Below are 12,761 nucleotides of genomic sequence, written 5' to 3'. Positions count from 1 at the left end.
CTTCTGACATTCTGGGTTTAAAGTTCTACCCACCAGACTCAGCTTGTTCTTCTAATTCGAACAGAAATCCGGTAGTTCCGGCATTTCGAAAGGCTCATCTTCTTCTTCCAAAGAAAGAGCCATTAAAGCTCTATCCATAGCAACAGACATCTTCAGTAAACCAAGAAACCTCCGCGGCCAGCCTCTTCACAACGATTCGTTCCAAATTTGACCTCGAATTGAAATCTTTTCTTCCCACTTGAAACAAGAACCCTAGATCTTATTTTCTTTCGTGCTAAAAAGTAGCTGCAAAGTACCACAAAGTGGTTGTAATCCTTTAAAGACAACGTGTTTTTTCCATTTTTTCCTGGGTCCCACACTCCACTTACTTACTTCCGCTAGAGATAAAAACTTAAGCCCATTGAGGGACGCATTCCTATTTTGCAACAGTTTTTGTTGTGAACAATGAAAGTATTACACCCTCGGTCACATTTTGACTTATTAATAACATAATAAGTCACTTATGTCTACTGGGACACTTTTTGCCAACCAAATCCCGAACTATCATATATTTGGTTAGCTTTTATTTACAACCAAATTATATCCCAATTAATGGGACCCACTATCTTCTCTCCTTTTTTTTTCCTGAAATATTGTTCTTTGTTATAAGATAAGCATTGAAATGATCATCCACTTCTTTACCAAACTAAAGCACTATGATCATCCACTCCTTTACCAACTCAAGCACTATGATCATCTACCCATCAAGCACTATGATCACCCACTCATTTACCAAATTAAGCACCATCTTTGTTATTTTATGTATTGTTGTTCACTATAAATACCATCACTCATCTCACTCTTTTGTACACAAAAAAAAAACAAGAACAAGAGTTTATAATCAAAGAATCATTACATTTTGGTTTGTCAACTTTTGTTCCTATCTAATGCAGTAAATATACTATTATATACTATTTAAGTGTCCCTTCATAAACCGAACTTTCATAAACAAAATATTATTGTAATATGATTGGCGACTTGCGTATGATGTCCATTGTTATGATTATCGACTTAGAGAGTTGGTATAGCACTTTTAGAAGGTTTTGACTGTTTGATGGGTGCAAGGAATGTTATGACTCATTTGTTTTCCTTTCGCGCGGAGATCGAATCACTATTTTGGACTATGGAATATATACGAAACTTACGTCAATTTCAGGTCATATTTACAACGGATTATTCCTAATTGATGAAGATGGTTTCGGAACCAGAGGAATGACCAGCTTTTGAAGCTTATTTGAAAGATCGAAATTTTGAAGGATAGTTTTCACAGCTCACAGATCATTCATATCTCGCGGACGCAAAATAAAAAGGCGGATAGCCTAGCACGGAATGCTAGGAGACAGCTGTCTTTCGTTTTCTATACGGATGTGGAGCAACCTTTTTGATTTTCAAAGGCTACATGAGAAAAAAAATTATTAGATGCAATGCAAGGATAAAGAGCGATATAAGTATAGCCCTATAACTATTCAGACAAAATAAAGGAAATTATTTAACTCTATTAGCAAAACAGTCTTAAATTAAAATCATAAACCTTGAAAGATAGGCTTTTGTTTCTACATCCACGAGACTAAGATTACACAAATGGTTTCTTTACTTAATTATTAAAATTTCAATTAATTTAATATATGTTTCCACCTTTTACCTTTTTATATCTGTATAAAATAGACATAAAATTTTACTTTTTTTTTCCAAAAACTCTCTTTAGTAATACTGACACGGTAAAATACATCAACACGATACAAATGATGCTAACATAACCGACTCAAAATGCATTTCTTACGAGGATAACACATCTCAATTTCTCATCTTATTTATTTTTAATATTTTTGAGAACGACATCTTAAAATATGGCATCTTCGTAATTATTATGAAAGCCTTTTAATTGGGTGTTATTTATAACCTGTAATACACTTAACTAGTCAAAACACATGGATTAATTAATCAAATACGTAAGCCGCAGGATACCAACACTGATGATGCGTATAATCCTATTACAATGGATAAACCAATTTCAGATTATTAAAAGTAATAATATGTTGTTATACTCACTGGGACACAACACAATAATGCAAATAGTAGTGTCCACTGGTAATAATCTAAAATTAAGCACCAACCATGCCTCCGCATAGACTAAGCACAAAATATTAATTAAACAACCCCTAAGCACAAAACCAGAGTTTTTGGACATAGTTATACAGTTGAAGAAAGGAAGAAATCGATTGTGAAAAATTCATTGATCCAATGTAATAATAATTTTCATAAAAAATTTAATTAGAAATTTACAAACCGATATTTTTCAACATTTAAAAGAATGAAAAAGGGAAAATAAAAGTTGTTCTTTTTAAAAAAAAAAAAAAAAAAGTTGTTTGCAACATCGTAAAACTTAAGAATGTATAAATCTTCACATTTTACCTAAAAAGTGAATTTGTCAATTTTTAACACCTTGGCAATAACATTAATGGCGCAATATAAAATAAAAATGTTAGTCTTTCTTAAGTCATTTTGTTTTTAAGCGCACTGTATTCAGGAGTCCACAATTATTCTCGAATCCTGAGTAAGATTCTTCAAGAGGTTCGAATCCTAGAAGTGCATAATAAGTACCATCAAAGCCCAAAACTACAGAAGAATATAAGTGAAGTACTCTAGTCTCTGGATACAAAATATAGAAAATTGTCTATAACTTCTCCACCAGAACACTTCTCATAAAGAATTATTCTTGGATTCACCCCCTAGGGTGAACCTCTAAGTTCACCAACCAATAGGATTGTGTTATTTCATATTCGATATCTTTTAAAAAAGAAAACAAAATATTGTCAATTTATATTATTTTTTTAAAATTAAAAAGTAAAAAAGAAATAAATAAAAAATAGTAGTAATTACAAAAAAAAAATATTTTTAACGTCATCAGCAAAACATTAAACCCTAAATCCTAATCCCTAAACCCTAAATCCTAAACCTTAAACCCTTGGGTAAACCCTAAACTTTAGGATAAAGCTTAAACTATAGGATAAATCTTAAACTCTAAATCAAAATCACTAAACACTAAAATATTCAAGAGTTTAGGGTTTAGTATTTAGGGTTTAGAGTTTTAGGGTTTAGTGTTTTTATTTAGAGTTTAGGATTTACCCAAGGGTTTAGAGTTTACCCAAGGGTTTAGGGTTTACCTAAGGGTTTAGGTTTACCCAAGGGTTTAGGGTTTAGGATTTAGAGATTAGGATTTAGGGTTTAGTGTTTTGCTGACGACGTTAAAAAGATTTTTTTAATTCTTTTTTTCTGTAGCTGCTATTTTTTTCACTTTTTTTATTTTAAAAACATAATATAACTTGATAATATTTTGTTTCCTTTTTTAAAAGATATCGATTTGAAATAATGAAATCTTATTGGCTGGAGGGTGAACCCAAGAATAACTCTCTCATAAATGGGCTGGTTATTACATTGTATATTCTAAGTTGGGGGAAACCGCAAGTAATGACTTTACTTAAAATTTATAGACAAGTAGCTTCATGTTCATCATTTCAATTTTGGAGGAGAGAACTGATTAGTAAAAAACAAAAGATTAAATACACGAATTAAAGCATAATTACGAGGAAGGTTATTTATTTTCTATGAACCTTTAAATTTATAAAGCGAAAATTTGATAGTACAGTTAGAACACTCTCAATGGATCCTCTTTCAAAGTTTCTTAATATACATATATGAATACATATATTAAAAAGCTTTGGAAGAGAACTCTCCATTGTGGGTGCTTTTAAAGTAGGCTCTGAAAAAATAGGAGTTCATTCAAAACCAAAAAATTTATTATAATTTTTTTTAAATTGATAGTATTTTTTTACTAGTTTTCTTTAAACAAAAATGTTTGTTTAAATTATTTGTTATTTTTAACAAAAACAAGGTTATTAGATTCAATGACATTATGGAAATAATATTTTATGTATTATTAAATTTATTCATCATAATAATAACACCAAATTAATTTATATTTTTATTCTAATTAATTACATGTTATATATTAATATATGTATATGAATAAATATTTTTTAAAATAAAATAGGGGTCCTATAAAATAATACCCCATTTAAATGTTTCAAATGTATGTCCTCAAGTCGGACTCTGAGTGCAGTACCCAAATCTCACTAACCACCACAATGGCGATGCTTACCGTTGTGTTCACAACAGTGATCATAGCGATCATCGCAATTCTCGTCTCGAGTAGCCAATTCAGTTACGAAATCTTCGCATTGCCTGAAATCCTCCGTTCGCGTGATGTGGTCCGCAAAGGTGGTTAACTTCACCGGAGCCTCTCCGGGTGTAGCTTTCGATCCATCTGGAGAAGGTCTGTACGGCGGTGTGGTCGGATCCTGAAATGGCGAGGTGAATCGCTTGGATGGATAGACTTCGCATACACTGTAGCTAACAGGTATATCAACATGTATACCCCATGTTTACAAAGATCATGTGACCATCTCGATCGAGCTTTTAGCATTGTTAACTTAGCTTCGTGATTCAAGGAGCTTTTATCATGTCTTGTGGTGGTAGCCTTAGAGGTTGCTTGTATCATTATCTTGAACCTAAACATTAGGGACGGGCACATAGTAAATATCCTGAATTTTGAAGATATCTGTATAATCAGCTCATTTTCATTCCGATTAGTAATTTATGATTTATTTAGTTTGGAGTCAGTATGTATTTTTAACCAGATATTTGATCGTTCCATAGCTTTGTGCAACTCAACAGGTAACATAGGTCAGTCGCAGATTAGGTTATTATGTTTTTTCGGTTTTTCGGCTTATCCATTCGAGTTCGTATAAAAATACTTGAATTCAAGATCAAGAGGGAGTGTTATAAGATAAGCATTGAAATGATCATCCACTTCTTTACCAAACTAAAGCACTATGATCATCCACTCCTTTACCAACTCAAGCACTATGATCATCTACTCATCAAGCACTATGATCACCCACTCATTTACCAAATTAAATACCATTTTTATTATTTTATGTATTGTTGTTCACTATAAATACCATCACTCATCTCACTCTTTTGTACACCAAAAAAACAAGAACAAGAGTTTATAATCAAAGAATCATTGCATCTTCTTCTTCCTCCTTATAATAAACTTTCTTTCTTATATTAGTGTTATTTGCTTGCTACGGGTATTAAATTCTATTCTTATTTAAATTTCTCGATAATTTAAATTTCTCGATACTATAAATTATAAGTTATTTCGTAACATTCTTCATTTTTTCACAGATTTAATTTTTCAAAAATAATTGCTTCCCAAATTATGTTTTTGTTTAATTGATTACATGTTAATAAGGAGAAGAAGCAGGAGAAAAGAACATGGAGGTGGTTCGGCTAGTCGAGTTGGAGAGAGTCGATCCGAAGCTCGTCAATGTGGAGAGAGTCTTACCAGGTCATGTGAAGCTCGTGACGGTGGCTATTTTGATCAGACGAGGAGCTTGAGGCGAACAATCCGGCCGGAGAGTCATCATATAATGTACTGGAGATGAAGCGGTGGATTTGGCCGATGAGTAAGCCATCGACATCACCGGGAACATCATCAGGCTCCGATTCTCCTTCCCGGCGTCGTGACCGTGTGTCTGGCCATCGCGGATCCGTCGCGAGCAACTCAAGAACATCAATGGCTAATTTTGACTTTTTTGCACGTTCGGTCCTTTATATTTTGTATAATTTTGTATCTGACTCATAGCTATTTAAATATACAGATATATTATCTAATTAGACTAATTAACATCTAACTTCGTGATTGTTCATCCCAACTCCTCCTAATGGATAAATGGCTCTTCATTTTTTATTTATGCCCAAATTAGTTGCTGTACATGCGTAACGATGTACATGTGGATGGAAAAAAATTGTGTACATAGTATCATAAACATATTAATACACAAAATTATCATGTGTGGATACTGTTTACATATTCTAATAATTAATTTTTTTTAGATCGATTGTTTCACTGACAAAAACCTCCCAAATTTTTGAAGATAAAAATCAAAACAATGACATTTTTTTACCCGGTGTACATGAGATTTTTTTGTGAAACGATGGACATTGCAAATTGTAAATGTATCTAACAAACTTATTAGGTGTACATGTGGATTCTTGCACATGTATTAAAAACTTTATATGGTTTCTAGGTATTATTGTACAAGTTAATTGATGTACATATGAATTATTGTACATGTGGATAATAATAAATTGGCGTACACGGTATATAGTACTTATGAATTAAGATGGAGCTAATAGATTTGTCTAAAAAGGAATTAAATTGAGATGGTAAAAACCATTAAAATGCACTATACACACCTAAATAAAACCTAAAATGATCTAAATTAATTAATAAATACTCTAAATTTATCTAAATAAAACCTAAAATGTATTTACCAAATTTATTAAATGTACAAATTAAGTGGTGTACATTTGCATCGTTGTACACGTGGACAATGAATATTATGTGTACACCTGATCATGTACATATAAATATACATGAAACACATACATATGTATGTACATATAATTATAGACGAAACATCATAAGTATTGCACAAATTATCATAATTTGGACAGTGTACAAATGGATCGGTGTACGTATACTTTTCTATGAATCATCGTACATGTGGACAGTAAAATATGTTCAGTGTATATTTGGAAATTTGGATCCAAATCGAAAGGATTTATTTGCAAATCAGAGACATATGAGACATAAACAAAATAAAACAACATGACATGGACCAATGTTGCAAAATCAGAACATTTGCTTGGTTTAGATTGCACAATAAGTTTTGAGGCTAATTCTGAAGAAATTTGAACAAATTAGTAGTTTGAGACAAATTTGAGAATTAACAAGAATAGAAGGACCAGAGGTGCAAATAATCTAAAACTGCCATTGTTGCGAAAATCAAGCTTTGTCATTGATCTGCGACTAAAGCCGTGATGATTCCGGCGAACACGACTCCGGTCCCGATCATGACGACCACAACAAGAACGAAACGACCTCTTCTTGAGACGGATTGTAGTGGAGCTCTGTCGGAATGGAGTTCTCCGTCTGCTCCGTCACGTTTTCTCTCCTAACTGTGACTGAAGCCATGACAATTCCGGTGGACACACTCCAGTCCCGACCACGTGGAGGAAGAGATGACTGCTCCGTCACTCAGATTTGAGAAGTGGAGGTTGATGAGGATTACGGAAGGAGGTGATAGTTGGTGAAGTGATGAGTAAAGGATTAAAATAAATAGTGGGTCATACTGGTTTTATCCTAGTTATGCTGTATAAGAAAAGAAAAAAAAATTAGTTAAGAAAGTGTCTTAATAGCATAAAGTGACTTCAAGTGTAACAAAAACTCAAAAAGTGACTTTGGATGTAAATCACTCGTGAACAATATTCATACTCTAAATCAAATATTAAATTGCTCTCGTCTTTATAATAACTTTCGTTTGAACTTGTAAGTATTAATATGAATAACACTTTTTTTATCAAATCTTACCTTTCTTATTTGTTACTGTAAACAGTTTAGTACCAAAAATCATAACTAACCAGAGAATGATTAGTTTTTTTTTTTTTTTTTTTTTGATAATCCAGAGCTTCCCTACTTACGTGGATCATTCCCCTGGGCCCAGTTAGGCAGTGGTCCACTTCACCCGGGAGGGTTTTACCTGGGCTGGGGATAAGGCCCAACCCCCAGTACCGCATTTGATGACAGGATGAACAGTTCCCTTCCGCCCGACGTCGAACCCGGGAGCATGACAATTGGCCCCCAAAGCCCTTACCAAACGAGCTACCACATCCCGTCGAGAATGATTAGTTTGTAGAACAAAAACAAAAGAAAAAATATGATATAGTTTGAAGAACTTAAATAGTTACAAAAACAAAAGAAAAAATATGATATAGTTTGAAGAACTTAAATAGTTTTCAATTTAAAATGAATAGTGGGCAATGGTATAAATAAAGCCGAAATACATCAATGAAACAGCTAGTTCGGACGTGTGCGGTGAAGTGGAGTGAGTAAGAAGTAAGAGTGAGTTGTAGTTGTAGTGTTGAAGTGTGGTGAGGTGTTGTGTTATGTCTATCCACTCCTTTTGGACAAAAACTTCATTTTATAAATAATGTCCTCAAGCCCCACCCCACTCTCTCCTCTTCATCTGCCTCTTAATATAAAAACACCCTCTACTGTTTGGTATGCCACTCATTTTCTCACCTTATTATCATTTTAAAAGATATATTTTCAAGAACTTTCCACCTCTTATCTTTCCTTGGGCGTACATGTATGTATATGTTTGTTCATGTGTAGATTTTTTAGTCATCTTTTTTTCTTTCAAGTAGAAGTCAATACTAATTTTTGAACTTATGGTTGTTATAAGTAAACAGAAACGCACTAACGAATGGAGAATCAATAGATAAAACTGAAATCATGAAATCGTGTGATGCTTTTGGGAGTTAAGCGATTGATTTAACATAGTTCAAATATAGTAGTCTCTCTAGAGTTCACTATTTAGTTATGCAATACTATATGAGTTACGCCCGATCTTAATTTATTCTTTGATTAAACCTATTGCATCTTAGTAAAAAAATTAGCTTCAAAGCTTTATGATTCTTACAAATCAAGCGATAGTAGCTTAGATGGCTTTATATTTTTTTAAGTTCTAATTTACACTTTTAAGAGCCTATAAACTAGAAAAAAAATCGTAACTGGGAGTTGAGAGGAAAACAACAACCTGCAAGTGAAGTAAAGTAAGCTAAAGAGTGGGTTGGATCCGGTTTTGTAGAAACAAGATCTTTTGGTTAATCCTAACTAGGAAGCTATGTCACATGTATGCCAGGCTCATTCACACCCACCAATTATAATTAGATAAACTTATTTTAAAATAATAAAAACAGAGTTGGCAAATGTTTTGTATAAGTGTTCAAATCAACAGTTGTATGTATGAAAACGTAATTTTGGCATTCTACATCGTTCAATTTAACTAAACTCTTACAACGTAAAACATATATGCTCAGTCCATTAAGTCCTGTAGATCGTCTAAATTATTCATTGTGGCTGAGAAATAGTATTAGTTAAACGTTAAATGATACTTCAATACTAATATATATATATTTGTGTAAACCTTTATTTTAGATTATTGGTTGGAATGAGTTGTGTAATTGGTGGAAGATACAACTAAAGATGCGGCGGTGCATCTTGACCCTTACGTGCCTCACACTTCCTTCTCCTTTGTCTTCTTACGCTAAGTATCTTTCTCTCTTTGCTAACGTACATTTCTTGTTGTACTAACTTCCACACTGAACCTGCTTACGTCATATTTATCTGGTTCGTAAAATTTCTTAGCATTAAAAAAGACATCTACTTGACAATGGTAAGTTCAAACATCTACGTAAAATGATAGCAAAGAAAAAAACATGATTTCTTGATTTCAAAAGAACTCCTTACGAGGCATATAATAAACTTTATAAGCTTTACAAAGACAATTTGGCATTTGATATGAAATATTTTTAATTGATATAAAATATTTTACTTAATTTAGTTTTATATTTGTGATCATGTGCATGGATTAAAAAGATATGAAATATTTGTTTTTAGATATTTTGAATTGTACACTGGAGTTGTCAAAAAAAAACACTGGTATATAATATACTTAAAATGGCAGAACTTCGATCTTATATATATATGTACGTATGTATTTTTTTTTTAAACAAATGCTTGCTTCTCGAGTTAACCAAAATATACGTAATTTTCTTTTCATCCAAATCAGTCACACGATGGTCTGTGCACATAAATGAATTCACATGATATTAGGGGCTAAACCGCTAAGATGTTTGATAAACAAAGGGACCTTGTGGTTAGGGTGGTAAGAAAACAGGCTCGGGGATACCAACATGTTTCAGGTTCGATTTATCTGATCTGTAAAAGTAGATCACGTTGTTCAGTACATCCACATAGATATGAACTTTTGTTTTTGGTTCATTTGAATATCCGAAAAGAAATCGTCCCTTTGGAGATTGGCTGAGTTCTTCCACAAATCCTAGATATCCCAGATTAATCAAAGAAAAACAAAGGAACTGCTTTCCATTCATCTACCACACTGTAGTAGCTAGTAGACCATTTAGTCCGAACACAAACACAAAAACCATGTATCAACAACAGTTAAGAATCGTTTTGTGACCAAAGCTCGTCTGGTTTGATGGATAGTAACTTCAAATTCATTTTTCTTTCATTGGTGGTATGATGTGTAGAAATCTCCAAACCACAAAATATCTTTTTCGACAAATAAGTCTTTCAGGATTTCACTTATAATATCTTAAATGATGAAGCTTCTTACGATAACTCGTTTAGTCTATATAAATCATTTTAGGCTAAACCTGGATAAAAGAAAAATTTATTGAATTTCAGGCTCTGAAACATTTTGTTATAGGGAACAGACAGCGTGAAATTGTTCAGGTTATCCACCATAAGCTTTAGTAATTAGTAAATCAAGAGTACCGTACCCTAACCAAATAGGATAATAAATTCTTTAACATAAAAAAGAAAACACAAAACAAATTAGATGGTAGTATTATGTTTAGGAAATATGACGCGGTGAGTAAAAAATTAGTAGCTTTTAGCCACACATCTGTTGGTGTCGTTGCTTTACGCAACATCATGCATCTCTTCTTCTACTGTTTCCTGATTTGTTTATAAAAGGTTCTTTTTCTTATTTATGATTAGCAACCAAATGATTTCAATTATTTCCTCATTATGTATCTAAACATTACAAATACGTTTATATACATGTGTGTATATCTTCGTGACTGTAAAATTGAAATCGATATAATTAGTTTGATTAGGACCACTATAAAAATATTGATTTGTATATGAATATCCATGTGTGAGTGTATCTATAAATAGTTCTGTAAAGGATGTGAGGGCCACTTCAAGTACAAGACAATAAGGTTTGGAATAGCCTAACGTGATTAAGAGTAACTTCTTCCAATCATTTCTTTGAATTATTGTGCCTAATCAAATCTTTAATAACGAAAATAACTTCGAATTTTTTATAAAGCTTAATGGTAGCATTTATTTGGTACAACTAAAACTTGTTTACCAAGATAAAAATTAATATTTGCGGCTGCAGAAATAGAGTGGAAAACAAAATATATCGCAGAACCGTAAGTAATCATTTGATTGGGGTATACCAGTGGCAGGTTGTTACACATTGGTTACATACATGAGTTTGTATATTGCCATATATAGTAAAAAAAATATTAGTATATGGAAGCAGCAATCCCTATGCAAAGTCAAAAATGTTGCATGAAATTAGCAAAATATTCCGGTGAAGAAAAGATGTGATGGGTTTGGTGTATGTAACAGACTTGCATCCCACACATTACCTTTCCTTAGCCCCAAAATGATGTTGAATTATATCCACTTGAGATTTATTCTTATTATCTTTAACCCACTAAACAAAATTTTATTTTTTGCAAGAAAATGTCTCCAAGTTTTCAATAGAGAAAATAGTACTTTTATTAGTACAGTACACATCTTTTTAACTTGAATCATCTTTTTAACTTGAATCAATATAATAATTACTCAACTAAAATAATTACTCGAGTAATTACTCGAGTTAACCAAAATATACGTAATTTTCTTTTCGTCCAAATCAGTCACACGATGGTCTGTGCACATAAATGAATTCACATGATATTAAGAGCTAAACCGCTAAGATGTTTGATAAACAAAGGGACCTTGTGGTTAGGGTGGTAAGAAAACAGGTTCGGGGATACCAACATGTTTCAGGTTCGATTTATCTGATCCGTGAAAGTAGATCACGTTGTTCGACATTATAAACTTTTTTTTGGTAAACAATAAGTATTATAAGTTCACCGTTTTAGCTTCTTTTTTTTGCCAGGTCTTTTGTAGGACAGTGGCTTAGCCACTATGCCTTGTACATTCGACTTATATGGGTTAAAAACTCCATTTTAATTACGAGCATTAAAAAGTATGAGGATAAAAATGTTTATAGCTTTTTAAGTATTTGCTTCTATTTTACCAAAAAAAAAGTATTTGCATCTAACCTGGAGCTGTTACTGTAATAGTAAAACCTTCTTTCAAAATGGTAGAGCTATCACTCATCGAGTCATCGGCTACGGGAGATATTTAACAATCGGTTCTCGTCTTGGCCCCAAAATATTATAAATTTCAATACTTTTGAATTAAAAATATTTGCTTTTATGATAATCGATACCTATGGCATTTAACAAAAGAACAAGCTCGTTTTCTTACTAGTTAACAAAAGTGAATTTTAAACTTAATTTTAATTGTTAGGGCCAGGTTATTTTGGTATATATATATTTTTTTGTTATGTTGACATATTATTTATAGAATAGAGTTGTGCATATTTTCTACTTGTTGCAAAACATGTATTTGTTTTCATATTTCACAGTTTTCATTTAAATATTTGTTTTTAATGTAAATTTATTATTAAAAAAATCACTATTTACATCTTGTGTATTAGTTTAAAAGGAGCTGAGAAGAAAGTCCAAACCATCAAAACAAAAAGAAAGAAAGTATTGTCGGAGTTAACTTCGTCTGACAAACTAAATGTTACTAGGCTTCCCTCGTATTTACTATTTAACTAGATTAAGACCCGCACCTTGCGCGGAATAAAAATTATATATATAAATTATTTTATGTATTATATGTTCTTACATATTATAAAATAATAAATATATAT

At 32.2% G+C, this 12,761-nt stretch overlaps 1 long non-coding RNA gene across 1 annotated transcript; it reads right to left on the bottom strand.

Moving 5' to 3' along the window:
• Nucleotides 1-6,715: 6,715 nt before the first annotated feature.
• On the bottom strand, nt 6,716-7,927 carry LOC106340546. Its single transcript, XR_001269437.1, has 2 exons — nt 7,651-7,927; nt 6,716-7,321 (listed from the first exon to the last, which is right to left on the bottom strand). It is a non-coding gene; the product is annotated as an uncharacterized LOC106340546 (long non-coding RNA).
• Nucleotides 7,928-12,761: the final 4,834 nt, after the last annotated feature.

The sequence above is a fragment of the Brassica oleracea genome, chromosome C4, assembly GCF_000695525.1.
Source record: "Brassica oleracea var. oleracea cultivar TO1000 chromosome C4, BOL, whole genome shotgun sequence".
NCBI classification, from domain to species: Eukaryota; Viridiplantae; Streptophyta; class Magnoliopsida; order Brassicales; family Brassicaceae; genus Brassica; species Brassica oleracea.
This window is presented reverse-complemented; position numbering and strand designations above follow the sequence as displayed.